This window comes from Pelmatolapia mariae, linkage group LG23 (genome assembly GCF_036321145.2).
Source record: "Pelmatolapia mariae isolate MD_Pm_ZW linkage group LG23, Pm_UMD_F_2, whole genome shotgun sequence".
Lineage (NCBI taxonomy): Eukaryota > Metazoa > Chordata > Actinopteri > Cichliformes > Cichlidae > Pelmatolapia > Pelmatolapia mariae.
The window spans coordinates 32,376,829-32,389,626 of NC_086246.1; the positions used below are offsets into that span (position 1 = coordinate 32,376,829).

General features: G+C 45.0%; 8 non-coding genes across 8 annotated transcripts; 4 read left to right on the forward strand and 4 right to left on the reverse strand.

Annotated features, from left to right (window-relative positions):
- Window positions 1-1,842: 1,842 nt before the first annotated feature.
- trnas-uga (transfer RNA serine (anticodon UGA)) lies at window positions 1,843-1,925 on the reverse strand. The gene has a single exon. It is a non-coding gene; the product is annotated as a tRNA-Ser (tRNA).
- A 767-nt stretch (window positions 1,926-2,692) lies between these two features.
- On the forward strand, window positions 2,693-2,764 carry trnaw-cca (transfer RNA tryptophan (anticodon CCA)). Its single transcript has one exon. It is a non-coding gene; the product is annotated as a tRNA-Trp (tRNA).
- A 2,125-nt stretch (window positions 2,765-4,889) lies between these two features.
- trnas-uga (transfer RNA serine (anticodon UGA)) lies at window positions 4,890-4,972 on the reverse strand. The gene has a single exon. It is a non-coding gene; the product is annotated as a tRNA-Ser (tRNA).
- A 767-nt stretch (window positions 4,973-5,739) lies between these two features.
- trnaw-cca (transfer RNA tryptophan (anticodon CCA)) lies at window positions 5,740-5,811 on the forward strand. Its single transcript has one exon. It is a non-coding gene; the product is annotated as a tRNA-Trp (tRNA).
- A 2,125-nt stretch (window positions 5,812-7,936) lies between these two features.
- On the reverse strand, window positions 7,937-8,019 carry trnas-uga (transfer RNA serine (anticodon UGA)). The gene has a single exon. It is a non-coding gene; the product is annotated as a tRNA-Ser (tRNA).
- A 767-nt stretch (window positions 8,020-8,786) lies between these two features.
- Window positions 8,787-8,858, forward strand: trnaw-cca (transfer RNA tryptophan (anticodon CCA)). Its single transcript has one exon. It is a non-coding gene; the product is annotated as a tRNA-Trp (tRNA).
- Window positions 8,859-10,983: 2,125 nt separating this feature from the next.
- On the reverse strand, window positions 10,984-11,066 carry trnas-uga (transfer RNA serine (anticodon UGA)). Its single transcript has one exon. It is a non-coding gene; the product is annotated as a tRNA-Ser (tRNA).
- Window positions 11,067-11,833: 767 nt separating this feature from the next.
- Window positions 11,834-11,905, forward strand: trnaw-cca (transfer RNA tryptophan (anticodon CCA)). Its single transcript has one exon. It is a non-coding gene; the product is annotated as a tRNA-Trp (tRNA).
- The last annotated feature ends 893 nt before the right edge of the window (window positions 11,906-12,798 follow it).

Sequence of the window (12,798 nt, forward strand, 5' to 3'; positions counted from 1 at the left end):
GAGAAATTTGTGAACCGGTGAGCTTTACTGAGTGGTAGAGGTGATGGGGGAGCCGCAAGTGTTGACCATCTGGGGTGGGGGCCCGGGTAGCTGGACGTTCCATTGTTTTCTGAAAGCAACAGGTGTGAATACATTGGATAGGTGTGAATAGTAGCTGAATTAGAGGGCTTCTGTAAATGGAAGTGAATAAAAATGGAAAACAAAACACCCGCATGCTGCAGGTATACAGAGAGCAATGCCATGAGATGCATGTAAACACATAGTTGGAAGAAGTAAAGACTGCACCAAAGAGAAACTCACAAAATTATTGTAAAGAAAAAAACATTCAAATAACAAGTTTTTCATTGCGAGCAAACAAATAGTTTTGAATGATAATGTAATCTAAAAGCAGCTTCAGAGCTGGGCTCGGCACTCTGAAGCAAGCTCATCATATCCAGGATAGTTTTTCACTGTGGACAATGTCACTGTGTTGGATACATTCAGATTTCATGTCTAATGTCGGTGCTTGTGATTACAGACGGTATTACATCTCTACCGATAAGAACTACCATTGACAATCAGCGGGAAGGATTAAGAGCATCGAAGTGCATCAGCAGAGTGTGTTCGTGTAACAGAACGTCGATTTTAGTTAACTAAAGGTAAAATAAGGTTCAGAGAAGAGAGTTCATGGGTTTATTTAGGAAGTAAACATATGCAACACCAAGTGTCAGTGTTTTCACTTCTAAGCGTTTACGTGACTATGCGACTCAGTGACTCACACAATAACCTCAGTGATTCTTAAGAGTTAGCAGCTAACGAGGAAATGGTTGGGTGACCCTAGCTTAAAATCTGTTGGGCCACACACGAGATCTGACAAGCAGTCCAAGAAGCTGTGAAGCATTGAACGCCGAGGTGACAAAGATTTATAAAAGACAATGATCAAACAGGTACCGTCCACCTTCAGAATTCCCACAGTTTGTTCATGCAAGATGTTATTGAAGGCCCACTTTTAAGCAGCGCTAGTGTGATGGCACGTGTGGAGCAGGGTGGCGCAGCGGAAGCGTGCTGGGCCCATAACCCAGAGGTCGATGGATCGAGACCATCCTCTGCTAGGCGCGTTGGTTTTCACGACGTACTAAACAACTGTGCTCAGAAAGGCTTGCTTACAACTCTGGGATAGGTTACCAGGAAGAAGCCATTCACCTTCATAAGATTGGACAAAACAGACTGAACCCAGAAGTTGCCTCACTAAGGACCAAATCCTAGTTACTCTAACCTGTTCCGCACATCTGCTTCAAAGCCCATTCACTTTGTTACCTTAACAGCGTGACATCACCTGTTTGCAACACAAACACAACAATGGAGGCAATGGTGTACCTGCTGCTAAAATGACGGTAAACGGTTGGACCACGGTGTTGCTTTGGGTGTACCCAAATGGCTAGCTCTGTTTGCCGGGAGACCAGTGACCAGGTACTGCCGCCTAACTGAAAAACAAACGTAGCCAAAAAGGATTAAGAGGTAAAGATTTGTCATTCTAGCCTTTCTATAGCAGTGATAACAAGTAGCCCCCTGCAACAATTTTGATGTCTTAATATGTGATTCAAACTCTGTGCACATACCACTGATCGACATCTCCGACCATTATTGTTTATAAAGCCTGGAGAGAAGAAGAGGGACTCTCCTCGGAGACAAGCACATTTTGTAAAGGAACGATTAGTATGTAAATACAGTGGTGTGAACTGGTGATTGTAGAATAGTCAGTCACTCAACGCTCCAGGGCACCGTTGCAACTTGTGTATATGAGCTCCTCTGACTAATTGCAACCTTGTCTTAGCAGAAAAGGAAGCCCCCGTAATGCAGTTTCGCTGTGAGCAGGGTTTGAACCTGCGCGGGGAACCCCCCATTGGATTTCAAATCCAACGCCTTAACCTCTCGGCCATCACAGCTCCTCTAGCTCACCTACCCCTTTTGGACTGTGGTGAGAGACGCCTGCTCCCTGCTCCAACAGCGCTGGTTCTTTTGGAGATCATCACATGCCAGACCACTTCCTACTCAGAAGTCACTTCTCTGGTAAATACCATTAACAGTCGTTGAAGAGACCATTGATTCTGTTGTGTGTGAACTGTAAGGTCTTTTAGTCAGGTAAGATTTCATTCAAGGTTGACAGCACTGGTCTCCTACCCAATGTATAGCATTTTGGTGCAGACGGCACAAGGAGCCTCTCCAGAGCAGGTTGTGTTTGAGACAGGAGATCATCACGTACAAAAGCACTCCCTTCTGAGCAGTCACTTTTCAGGTGTGTGTGAGAGTAAGTTCTTTTATTTTTAGACACTGTCCAAGGACTTTGTCTTTCTCTGACAAGCATCAGTAACAAATATGCATCGCTAAGAATTCGTCTAGCTGGCTTGCAAAGCTCATCAGAGCGTGAGCACTGAATGACAGACACTATATTAGGCCTTTGATTGAGTACTGCAAGCGCACTTCAAACCTCGATTTGTATTCTTTTCTCAAAGAGGAGAACCTTTCAAGTATAAAGAGAGATTCTACGTGTGCATGTTGACATGCATGGTCTGAAATGACATGCGTCTTTGACACAACTTCTTTGCATTCACAAGTTGAACAACCTCCAGTTGCTGAAAAATTGCTTGTGTGGAAAGATGGACTGGCTTTGCAGAGATTTTCAGATGTTTTGGGCAGAGGGGGAGGTTTGTGGGACCTTGTGGCGCAATGGTAGCGCATCTGACTCCAGATCAGAAGGTTGCGTGTTCAAATCACGTCAAGGTCAGCCAAGAGAGAGAGGAGCGCAGGCTGTGATTCTCTTCGAATAGGAAGATTTTAGTTGCTTGTGGCATGCTCGTCCGTCTGTCCAGACATTGAGGTCCATGACTCGTGACGTGTCTCCAGTGACTTGTTGAAGGTGTCAGTGAACACTGTAGTCAACTGATCAGCACAGTGCTTCAGGGTGGATGGAGGCACCGAGTTTGGCCCAGCTGCTTTGCGTGGGTCCTGTGTCTTAGAGAGTCTGTTTACATGCCTTTCAAGTATGGAAAGAGGTGTGAAGGCACATGGAGAAATTTGTGAACCGGTGAGCTTTACTGAGTGGTAGAGGTGATGGGGGAGCCGCAAGTGTTGACCATCTGGGGTGGGGGCCCGGGTAGCTGGACGTTCCATTGTTTTCTGAAAGCAACAGGTGTGAATACATTGGATAGGTGTGAATAGTAGCTGAATTAGAGGGCTTCTGTAAATGGAAGTGAATAAAAATGTAAAACAAAACACCCGCATGCTGCAGGTATACAGAGAGCAATGCCATGAGATGCATGTAAACACATAGTTGGAAGAAGTAAAGACTGCACCAAAGAGAAACTCACAAAATTATTGTAAAGAAAAAAACATTCAAATAACAAGTTTTTCATTGCGAGCAAACAAATAGTTTTGAATGATAATGTAATCTAAAAGCAGCTTCAGAGCTGGGCTCGGCACTCTGAAGCAAGCTCATCATATCCAGGATAGTTTTTCACTGTGGACAATGTCACTGTGTTGGATACATTCAGATTTCATGTCTAATGTCGGTGCTTGTGATTACAGACGGTATTACATCTCTACCGATAAGAACTACCATTGACAATCAGCGGGAAGGATTAAGAGCATCGAAGTGCATCAGCAGAGTGTGTTCGTGTAACAGAACGTCGATTTTAGTTAACTAAAGGTAAAATAAGGTTCAGAGAAGAGAGTTCATGGGTTTATTTAGGAAGTAAACATATGCAACACCAAGTGTCAGTGTTTTCACTTCTAAGCGTTTACGTGACTATGCGACTCAGTGACTCACACAATAACCTCAGTGATTCTTAAGAGTTAGCAGCTAACGAGGAAATGGTTGGGTGACCCTAGCTTAAAATCTGTTGGGCCACACACGAGATCTGACAAGCAGTCCAAGAAGCTGTGAAGCATTGAACGCCGAGGTGACAAAGATTTATAAAAGACAATGATCAAACAGGTACCGTCCACCTTCAGAATTCCCACAGTTTGTTCATGCAAGATGTTATTGAAGGCCCACTTTTAAGCAGCGCTAGTCTGATGGCGCGTGTGGAGCAGGGTGGCGCAGCGGAAGCGTGCTGGGCCCATAACCCAGAGGTCGATGGATCGAGACCATCCTCTGCTAGGCGCGTTGGTTTTCACGACGTACTAAACAACTGTGCTCAGAAAGGCTTGCTTACAACTCTGGGATAAGTTACCAGGAAGAAGCCATTCACCTTCATAAGATTGGACAAAACAGACTGAACCCAGAAGTTGCCTCACTAAGGACCAAATCCTAGTTACTCTAACCTGTTCCGCACATCTGCTTCAAAGCCCATTCACTTTGTTACCTTAACAGCGTGACATCACCTGTTTGCAACACAAACACAACAATGGAGGCAATGGTGTACCTGCTGCTAAAATGACGGTAAACGGTTGGACCACGGTGTTGCTTTGGGTGTACCCAAATGGCTAGCTCTGTTTGCCGGGAGACCAGTGACCAGGTACTGCCGCCTAACTGAAAAACAAACGTAGCCAAAAAGGATTAAGAGGTAAAGATTTGTCATTCTAGCCTTTCTATAGCAGTGATAACAAGTAGCCCCCTGCAACAATTTTGATGTCTTAATATGTGATTCAAACTCTGTGCACATACCACTGATCGACATCTCCGACCATTATTGTTTATAAAGCCTGGAGAGAAGAAGAGGGACTCTCCTCGGAGACAAGCACATTTTGTAAAGGAACGATTAGTATGTAAATACAGTGGTGTGAACTGGTGATTGTAGAATAGTCAGTCACTCAACGCTCCAGGGCACCGTTGCAACTTGTGTATATGAGCTCCTCTGACTAATTGCAACCTTGTCTTAGCAGAAAAGGAAGCCCCCGTAATGCAGTTTCGCTGTGAGCAGGGTTTGAACCTGCGCGGGGAACCCCCCATTGGATTTCAAATCCAACGCCTTAACCTCTCGGCCATCACAGCTCCTCTAGCTCACCTACCCCTTTTGGACTGTGGTGAGAGACGCCTGCTCCCTGCTCCAACAGCGCTGGTTCTTTTGGAGATCATCACATGCCAGACCACTTCCTACTCAGAAGTCACTTCTCTGGTAAATACCATTAACAGTCGTTGAAGAGACCATTGATTCTGTTGTGTGTGAACTGTAAGGTCTTTTAGTCAGGTAAGATTTCATTCAAGGTTGACAGCACTGGTCTCCTACCCAATGTATAGCATTTTGGTGCAGACGGCACAAGGAGCCTCTCCAGAGCAGGTTGTGTTTGAGACAGGAGATCATCACGTACAAAAGCACTCCCTTCTGAGCAGTCACTTTTCAGGTGTGTGTGAGAGTAAGTTCTTTTATTTTTAGACACTGTCCAAGGACTTTGTCTTTCTCTGACAAGCATCAGTAACAAATATGCATCGCTAAGAATTCGTCTAGCTGGCTTGCAAAGCTCATCAGAGCGTGAGCACTGAATGACAGACACTATATTAGGCCTTTGATTGAGTACTGCAAGCGCACTTCAAACCTCGATTTGTATTCTTTTCTCAAAGAGGAGAACCTTTCAAGTATAAAGAGAGATTCTACGTGTGCATGTTGACATGCATGGTCTGAAATGACATGCGTCTTTGACACAACTTCTTTGCATTCACAAGTTGAACAACCTCCAGTTGCTGAAAAATTGCTTGTGTGGAAAGATGGACTGGCTTTGCAGAGATTTTCAGATGTTTTGGGCAGAGGGGGAGGTTTGTGGGACCTTGTGGCGCAATGGTAGCGCATCTGACTCCAGATCAGAAGGTTGCGTGTTCAAATCACGTCAAGGTCAGCCAAGAGAGAGAGGAGCGCAGGCTGTGATTCTCTTCGAATAGGAAGATTTTAGTTGCTTGTGGCATGCTCGTCCGTCTGTCCAGACATTGAGGTCCATGACTCGTGACGTGTCTCCAGTGACTTGTTGAAGGTGTCAGTGAACACTGTAGTCAACTGATCAGCACAGTGCTTCAGGGTGGATGGAGGCACCGAGTTTGGCCCAGCTGCTTTGCGTGGGTCCTGTGTCTTAGAGAGTCTGTTTACATGCCTTTCAAGTATGGAAAGAGGTGTGAAGGCACATGGAGAAATTTGTGAACCGGTGAGCTTTACTGAGTGGTAGAGGTGATGGGGGAGCCGCAAGTGTTGACCATCTGGGGTGGGGGCCCGGGTAGCTGGACGTTCCATTGTTTTCTGAAAGCAACAGGTGTGAATACATTGGATAGGTGTGAATAGTAGCTGAATTAGAGGGCTTCTGTAAATGGAAGTGAATAAAAATGGAAAACAAAACACCCGCATGCTGCAGGTATACAGAGAGCAATGCCATGAGATGCATGTAAACACATAGTTGGAAGAAGTAAAGACTGCACCAAAGAGAAACTCACAAAATTATTGTAAAGAAAAAAACATTCAAATAACAAGTTTTTCATTGCGAGCAAACAAATAGTTTTGAATGATAATGTAATCTAAAAGCAGCTTCAGAGCTGGGCTCGGCACTCTGAAGCAAGCTCATCATATCCAGGATAGTTTTTCACTGTGGACAATGTCACTGTGTTGGATACATTCAGATTTCATGTCTAATGTCGGTGCTTGTGATTACAGACGGTATTACATCTCTACCGATAAGAACTACCATTGACAATCAGCGGGAAGGATTAAGAGCATCGAAGTGCATCAGCAGAGTGTGTTCGTGTAACAGAACGTCGATTTTAGTTAACTAAAGGTAAAATAAGGTTCAGAGAAGAGAGTTCATGGGTTTATTTAGGAAGTAAACATATGCAACACCAAGTGTCAGTGTTTTCACTTCTAAGCGTTTACGTGACTATGCGACTCAGTGACTCACACAATAACCTCAGTGATTCTTAAGAGTTAGCAGCTAACGAGGAAATGGTTGGGTGACCCTAGCTTAAAATCTGTTGGGCCACACACGAGATCTGACAAGCAGTCCAAGAAGCTGTGAAGCATTGAACGCCGAGGTGACAAAGATTTATAAAAGACAATGATCAAACAGGTACCGTCCACCTTCAGAATTCCCACAGTTTGTTCATGCAAGATGTTATTGAAGGCCCACTTTTAAGCAGCGCTAGTGTGATGGCACGTGTGGAGCAGGGTGGCGCAGCGGAAGCGTGCTGGGCCCATAACCCAGAGGTCGATGGATCGAGACCATCCTCTGCTAGGCGCGTTGGTTTTCACGACGTACTAAACAACTGTGCTCAGAAAGGCTTGCTTACAACTCTGGGATAGGTTACCAGGAAGAAGCCATTCACCTTCATAAGATTGGACAAAACAGACTGAACCCAGAAGTTGCCTCACTAAGGACCAAATCCTAGTTACTCTAACCTGTTCCGCACATCTGCTTCAAAGCCCATTCACTTTGTTACCTTAACAGCGTGACATCACCTGTTTGCAACACAAACACAACAATGGAGGCAATGGTGTACCTGCTGCTAAAATGACGGTAAACGGTTGGACCACGGTGTTGCTTTGGGTGTACCCAAATGGCTAGCTCTGTTTGCCGGGAGACCAGTGACCAGGTACTGCCGCCTAACTGAAAAACAAACGTAGCCAAAAAGGATTAAGAGGTAAAGATTTGTCATTCTAGCCTTTCTATAGCAGTGATAACAAGTAGCCCCCTGCAACAATTTTGATGTCTTAATATGTGATTCAAACTCTGTGCACATACCACTGATCGACATCTCCGACCATTATTGTTTATAAAGCCTGGAGAGAAGAAGAGGGACTCTCCTCGGAGACAAGCACATTTTGTAAAGGAACGATTAGTATGTAAATACAGTGGTGTGAACTGGTGATTGTAGAATAGTCAGTCACTCAACGCTCCAGGGCACCGTTGCAACTTGTGTATATGAGCTCCTCTGACTAATTGCAACCTTGTCTTAGCAGAAAAGGAAGCCCCCGTAATGCAGTTTCGCTGTGAGCAGGGTTTGAACCTGCGCGGGGAACCCCCCATTGGATTTCAAATCCAACGCCTTAACCTCTCGGCCATCACAGCTCCTCTAGCTCACCTACCCCTTTTGGACTGTGGTGAGAGACGCCTGCTCCCTGCTCCAACAGCGCTGGTTCTTTTGGAGATCATCACATGCCAGACCACTTCCTACTCAGAAGTCACTTCTCTGGTAAATACCATTAACAGTCGTTGAAGAGACCATTGATTCTGTTGTGTGTGAACTGTAAGGTCTTTTAGTCAGGTAAGATTTCATTCAAGGTTGACAGCACTGGTCTCCTACCCAATGTATAGCATTTTGGTGCAGACGGCACAAGGAGCCTCTCCAGAGCAGGTTGTGTTTGAGACAGGAGATCATCACGTACAAAAGCACTCCCTTCTGAGCAGTCACTTTTCAGGTGTGTGTGAGAGTAAGTTCTTTTATTTTTAGACACTGTCCAAGGACTTTGTCTTTCTCTGACAAGCATCAGTAACAAATATGCATCGCTAAGAATTCGTCTAGCTGGCTTGCAAAGCTCATCAGAGCGTGAGCACTGAATGACAGACACTATATTAGGCCTTTGATTGAGTACTGCAAGCGCACTTCAAACCTCGATTTGTATTCTTTTCTCAAAGAGGAGAACCTTTCAAGTATAAAGAGAGATTCTACGTGTGCATGTTGACATGCATGGTCTGAAATGACATGCGTCTTTGACACAACTTCTTTGCATTCACAAGTTGAACAACCTCCAGTTGCTGAAAAATTGCTTGTGTGGAAAGATGGACTGGCTTTGCAGAGATTTTCAGATGTTTTGGGCAGAGGGGGAGGTTTGTGGGACCTTGTGGCGCAATGGTAGCGCATCTGACTCCAGATCAGAAGGTTGCGTGTTCAAATCACGTCAAGGTCAGCCAAGAGAGAGAGGAGCGCAGGCTGTGATTCTCTTCGAATAGGAAGATTTTAGTTGCTTGTGGCATGCTCGTCCGTCTGTCCAGACATTGAGGTCCATGACTCGTGACGTGTCTCCAGTGACTTGTTGAAGGTGTCAGTGAACACTGTAGTCAACTGATCAGCACAGTGCTTCAGGGTGGATGGAGGCACCGAGTTTGGCCCAGCTGCTTTGCGTGGGTCCTGTGTCTTAGAGAGTCTGTTTACATGCCTTTCAAGTATGGAAAGAGGTGTGAAGGCACATGGAGAAATTTGTGAACCGGTGAGCTTTACTGAGTGGTAGAGGTGATGGGGGAGCCGCAAGTGTTGACCATCTGGGGTGGGGGCCCGGGTAGCTGGACGTTCCATTGTTTTCTGAAAGCAACAGGTGTGAATACATTGGATAGGTGTGAATAGTAGCTGAATTAGAGGGCTTCTGTAAATGGAAGTGAATAAAAATGTAAAACAAAACACCCGCATGCTGCAGGTATACAGAGAGCAATGCCATGAGATGCATGTAAACACATAGTTGGAAGAAGTAAAGACTGCACCAAAGAGAAACTCACAAAATTATTGTAAAGAAAAAAACATTCAAATAACAAGTTTTTCATTGCGAGCAAACAAATAGTTTTGAATGATAATGTAATCTAAAAGCAGCTTCAGAGCTGGGCTCGGCACTCTGAAGCAAGCTCATCATATCCAGGATAGTTTTTCACTGTGGACAATGTCACTGTGTTGGATACATTCAGATTTCATGTCTAATGTCGGTGCTTGTGATTACAGACGGTATTACATCTCTACCGATAAGAACTACCATTGACAATCAGCGGGAAGGATTAAGAGCATCGAAGTGCATCAGCAGAGTGTGTTCGTGTAACAGAACGTCGATTTTAGTTAACTAAAGGTAAAATAAGGTTCAGAGAAGAGAGTTCATGGGTTTATTTAGGAAGTAAACATATGCAACACCAAGTGTCAGTGTTTTCACTTCTAAGCGTTTACGTGACTATGCGACTCAGTGACTCACACAATAACCTCAGTGATTCTTAAGAGTTAGCAGCTAACGAGGAAATGGTTGGGTGACCCTAGCTTAAAATCTGTTGGGCCACACACGAGATCTGACAAGCAGTCCAAGAAGCTGTGAAGCATTGAACGCCGAGGTGACAAAGATTTATAAAAGACAATGATCAAACAGGTACCGTCCACCTTCAGAATTCCCACAGTTTGTTCATGCAAGATGTTATTGAAGGCCCACTTTTAAGCAGCGCTAGTGTGATGGCACGTGTGGAGCAGGGTGGCGCAGCGGAAGCGTGCTGGGCCCATAACCCAGAGGTCGATGGATCGAGACCATCCTCTGCTAGGCGCGTTGGTTTTCACGACGTACTAAACAACTGTGCTCAGAAAGGCTTGCTTACAACTCTGGGATAGGTTACCAGGAAGAAGCCATTCACCTTCATAAGATTGGACAAAACAGACTGAACCCAGAAGTTGCCTCACTAAGGACCAAATCCTAGTTACTCTAACCTGTTCCGCACATCTGCTTCAAAGCCCATTCACTTTGTTACCTTAACAGCGTGACATCACCTGTTTGCAACACAAACACAACAATGGAGGCAATGGTGTACCTGCTGCTAAAATGACGGTAAACGGTTGGACCACGGTGTTGCTTTGGGTGTACCCAAATGGCTAGCTCTGTTTGCCGGGAGACCAGTGACCAGGTACTGCCGCCTAACTGAAAAACAAACGTAGCCAAAAAGGATTAAGAGGTAAAGATTTGTCATTCTAGCCTTTCTATAGCAGTGATAACAAGTAGCCCCCTGCAACAATTTTGATGTCTTAATATGTGATTCAAACTCTGTGCACATACCACTGATCGACATCTCCGACCATTATTGTTTATAAAGCCTGGAGAGAAGAAGAGGGACTCTCCTCGGAGACAAGCACATTTTGTAAAGGAACGATTAGTATGTAAATACAGTGGTGTGAACTGGTGATTGTAGAATAGTCAGTCACTCAACGCTCCAGGGCACCGTTGCAACTTGTGTATATGAGCTCCTCTGACTAATTGCAACCTTGTCTTAGCAGAAAAGGAAGCCCCCGTAATGCAGTTTCGCTGTGAGCAGGGTTTGAACCTGCGCGGGGAACCCCCCATTGGATTTCAAATCCAACGCCTTAACCTCTCGGCCATCACAGCTCCTCTAGCTCACCTACCCCTTTTGGACTGTGGTGAGAGACGCCTGCTCCCTGCTCCAACAGCGCTGGTTCTTTTGGAGATCATCACATGCCAGACCACTTCCTACTCAGAAGTCACTTCTCTGGTAAATACCATTAACAGTCGTTGAAGAGACCATTGATTCTGTTGTGTGTGAACTGTAAGGTCTTTTAGTCAGGTAAGATTTCATTCAAGGTTGACAGCACTGGTCTCCTACCCAATGTATAGCATTTTGGTGCAGACGGCACAAGGAGCCTCTCCAGAGCAGGTTGTGTTTGAGACAGGAGATCATCACGTACAAAAGCACTCCCTTCTGAGCAGTCACTTTTCAGGTGTGTGTGAGAGTAAGTTCTTTTATTTTTAGACACTGTCCAAGGACTTTGTCTTTCTCTGACAAGCATCAGTAACAAATATGCATCGCTAAGAATTCGTCTAGCTGGCTTGCAAAGCTCATCAGAGCGTGAGCACTGAATGACAGACACTATATTAGGCCTTTGATTGAGTACTGCAAGCGCACTTCAAACCTCGATTTGTATTCTTTTCTCAAAGAGGAGAACCTTTCAAGTATAAAGAGAGATTCTACGTGTGCATGTTGACATGCATGGTCTGAAATGACATGCGTCTTTGACACAACTTCTTTGCATTCACAAGTTGAACAACCTCCAGTTGCTGAAAAATTGCTTGTGTGGAAAGATGGACTGGCTTTGCAGAGATTTTCAGATGTTTTGGGCAGAGGGGGAGGTTTGTGGGACCTTGTGGCGCAATGGTAGCGCATCTGACTCCAGATCAGAAGGTTGCGTGTTCAAATCACGTCAAGGTCAGCCAAGAGAGAGAGGAGCGCAGGCTGTGATTCTCTTCGAATAGGAAGATTTTAGTTGCTTGTGGCATGCTCGTCCGTCTGTCCAGACATTGAGGTCCATGACTCGTGACGTGTCTCCAGTGACTTGTTGAAGGTGTCAGTGAACACTGTAGTCAACTGATCAGCACAGTGCTTCAGGGTGGATGGAGGCACCGAGTTTGGCCCAGCTGCTTTGCGTGGGTCCTGTGTCTTAGAGAGTCTGTTTACATGCCTTTCAAGTATGGAAAGAGGTGTGAAGGCACATGGAGAAATTTGTGAACCGGTGAGCTTTACTGAGTGGTAGAGGTGATGGGGGAGCCGCAAGTGTTGACCATCTGGGGTGGGGGCCCGGGTAGCTGGACGTTCCATTGTTTTCTGAAAGCAACAGGTGTGAATACATTGGATAGGTGTGAATAGTAGCTGAATTAGAGGGCTTCTGTAAATGGAAGTGAATAAAAATGTAAAACAAAACACCCGCATGCTGCAGGTATACAGAGAGCAATGCCATGAGATGCATGTAAACACATAGTTGGAAGAAGTAAAGACTGCACCAAAGAGAAACTCACAAAATTATTGTAAAGAAAAAAACATTCAAATAACAAGTTTTTCATTGCGAGCAAACAAATAGTTTTGAATGATAATGTAATCTAAAAGCAGCTTCAGAGCTGGGCTCGGCACTCTGAAGCAAGCTCATCATATCCAGGATAGTTTTTCACTGTGGACAATGTCACTGTGTTGGATACATTCAGATTTCATGTCTAATGTCGGTGCTTGTGATTACAGACGGTATTACATCTCTACCGATAAGAACTACCATTGACAATCAGCGGGAAGGATTAAGAGCATCGAAGTGCATCAGCAGAGTGTGTTCGTGTA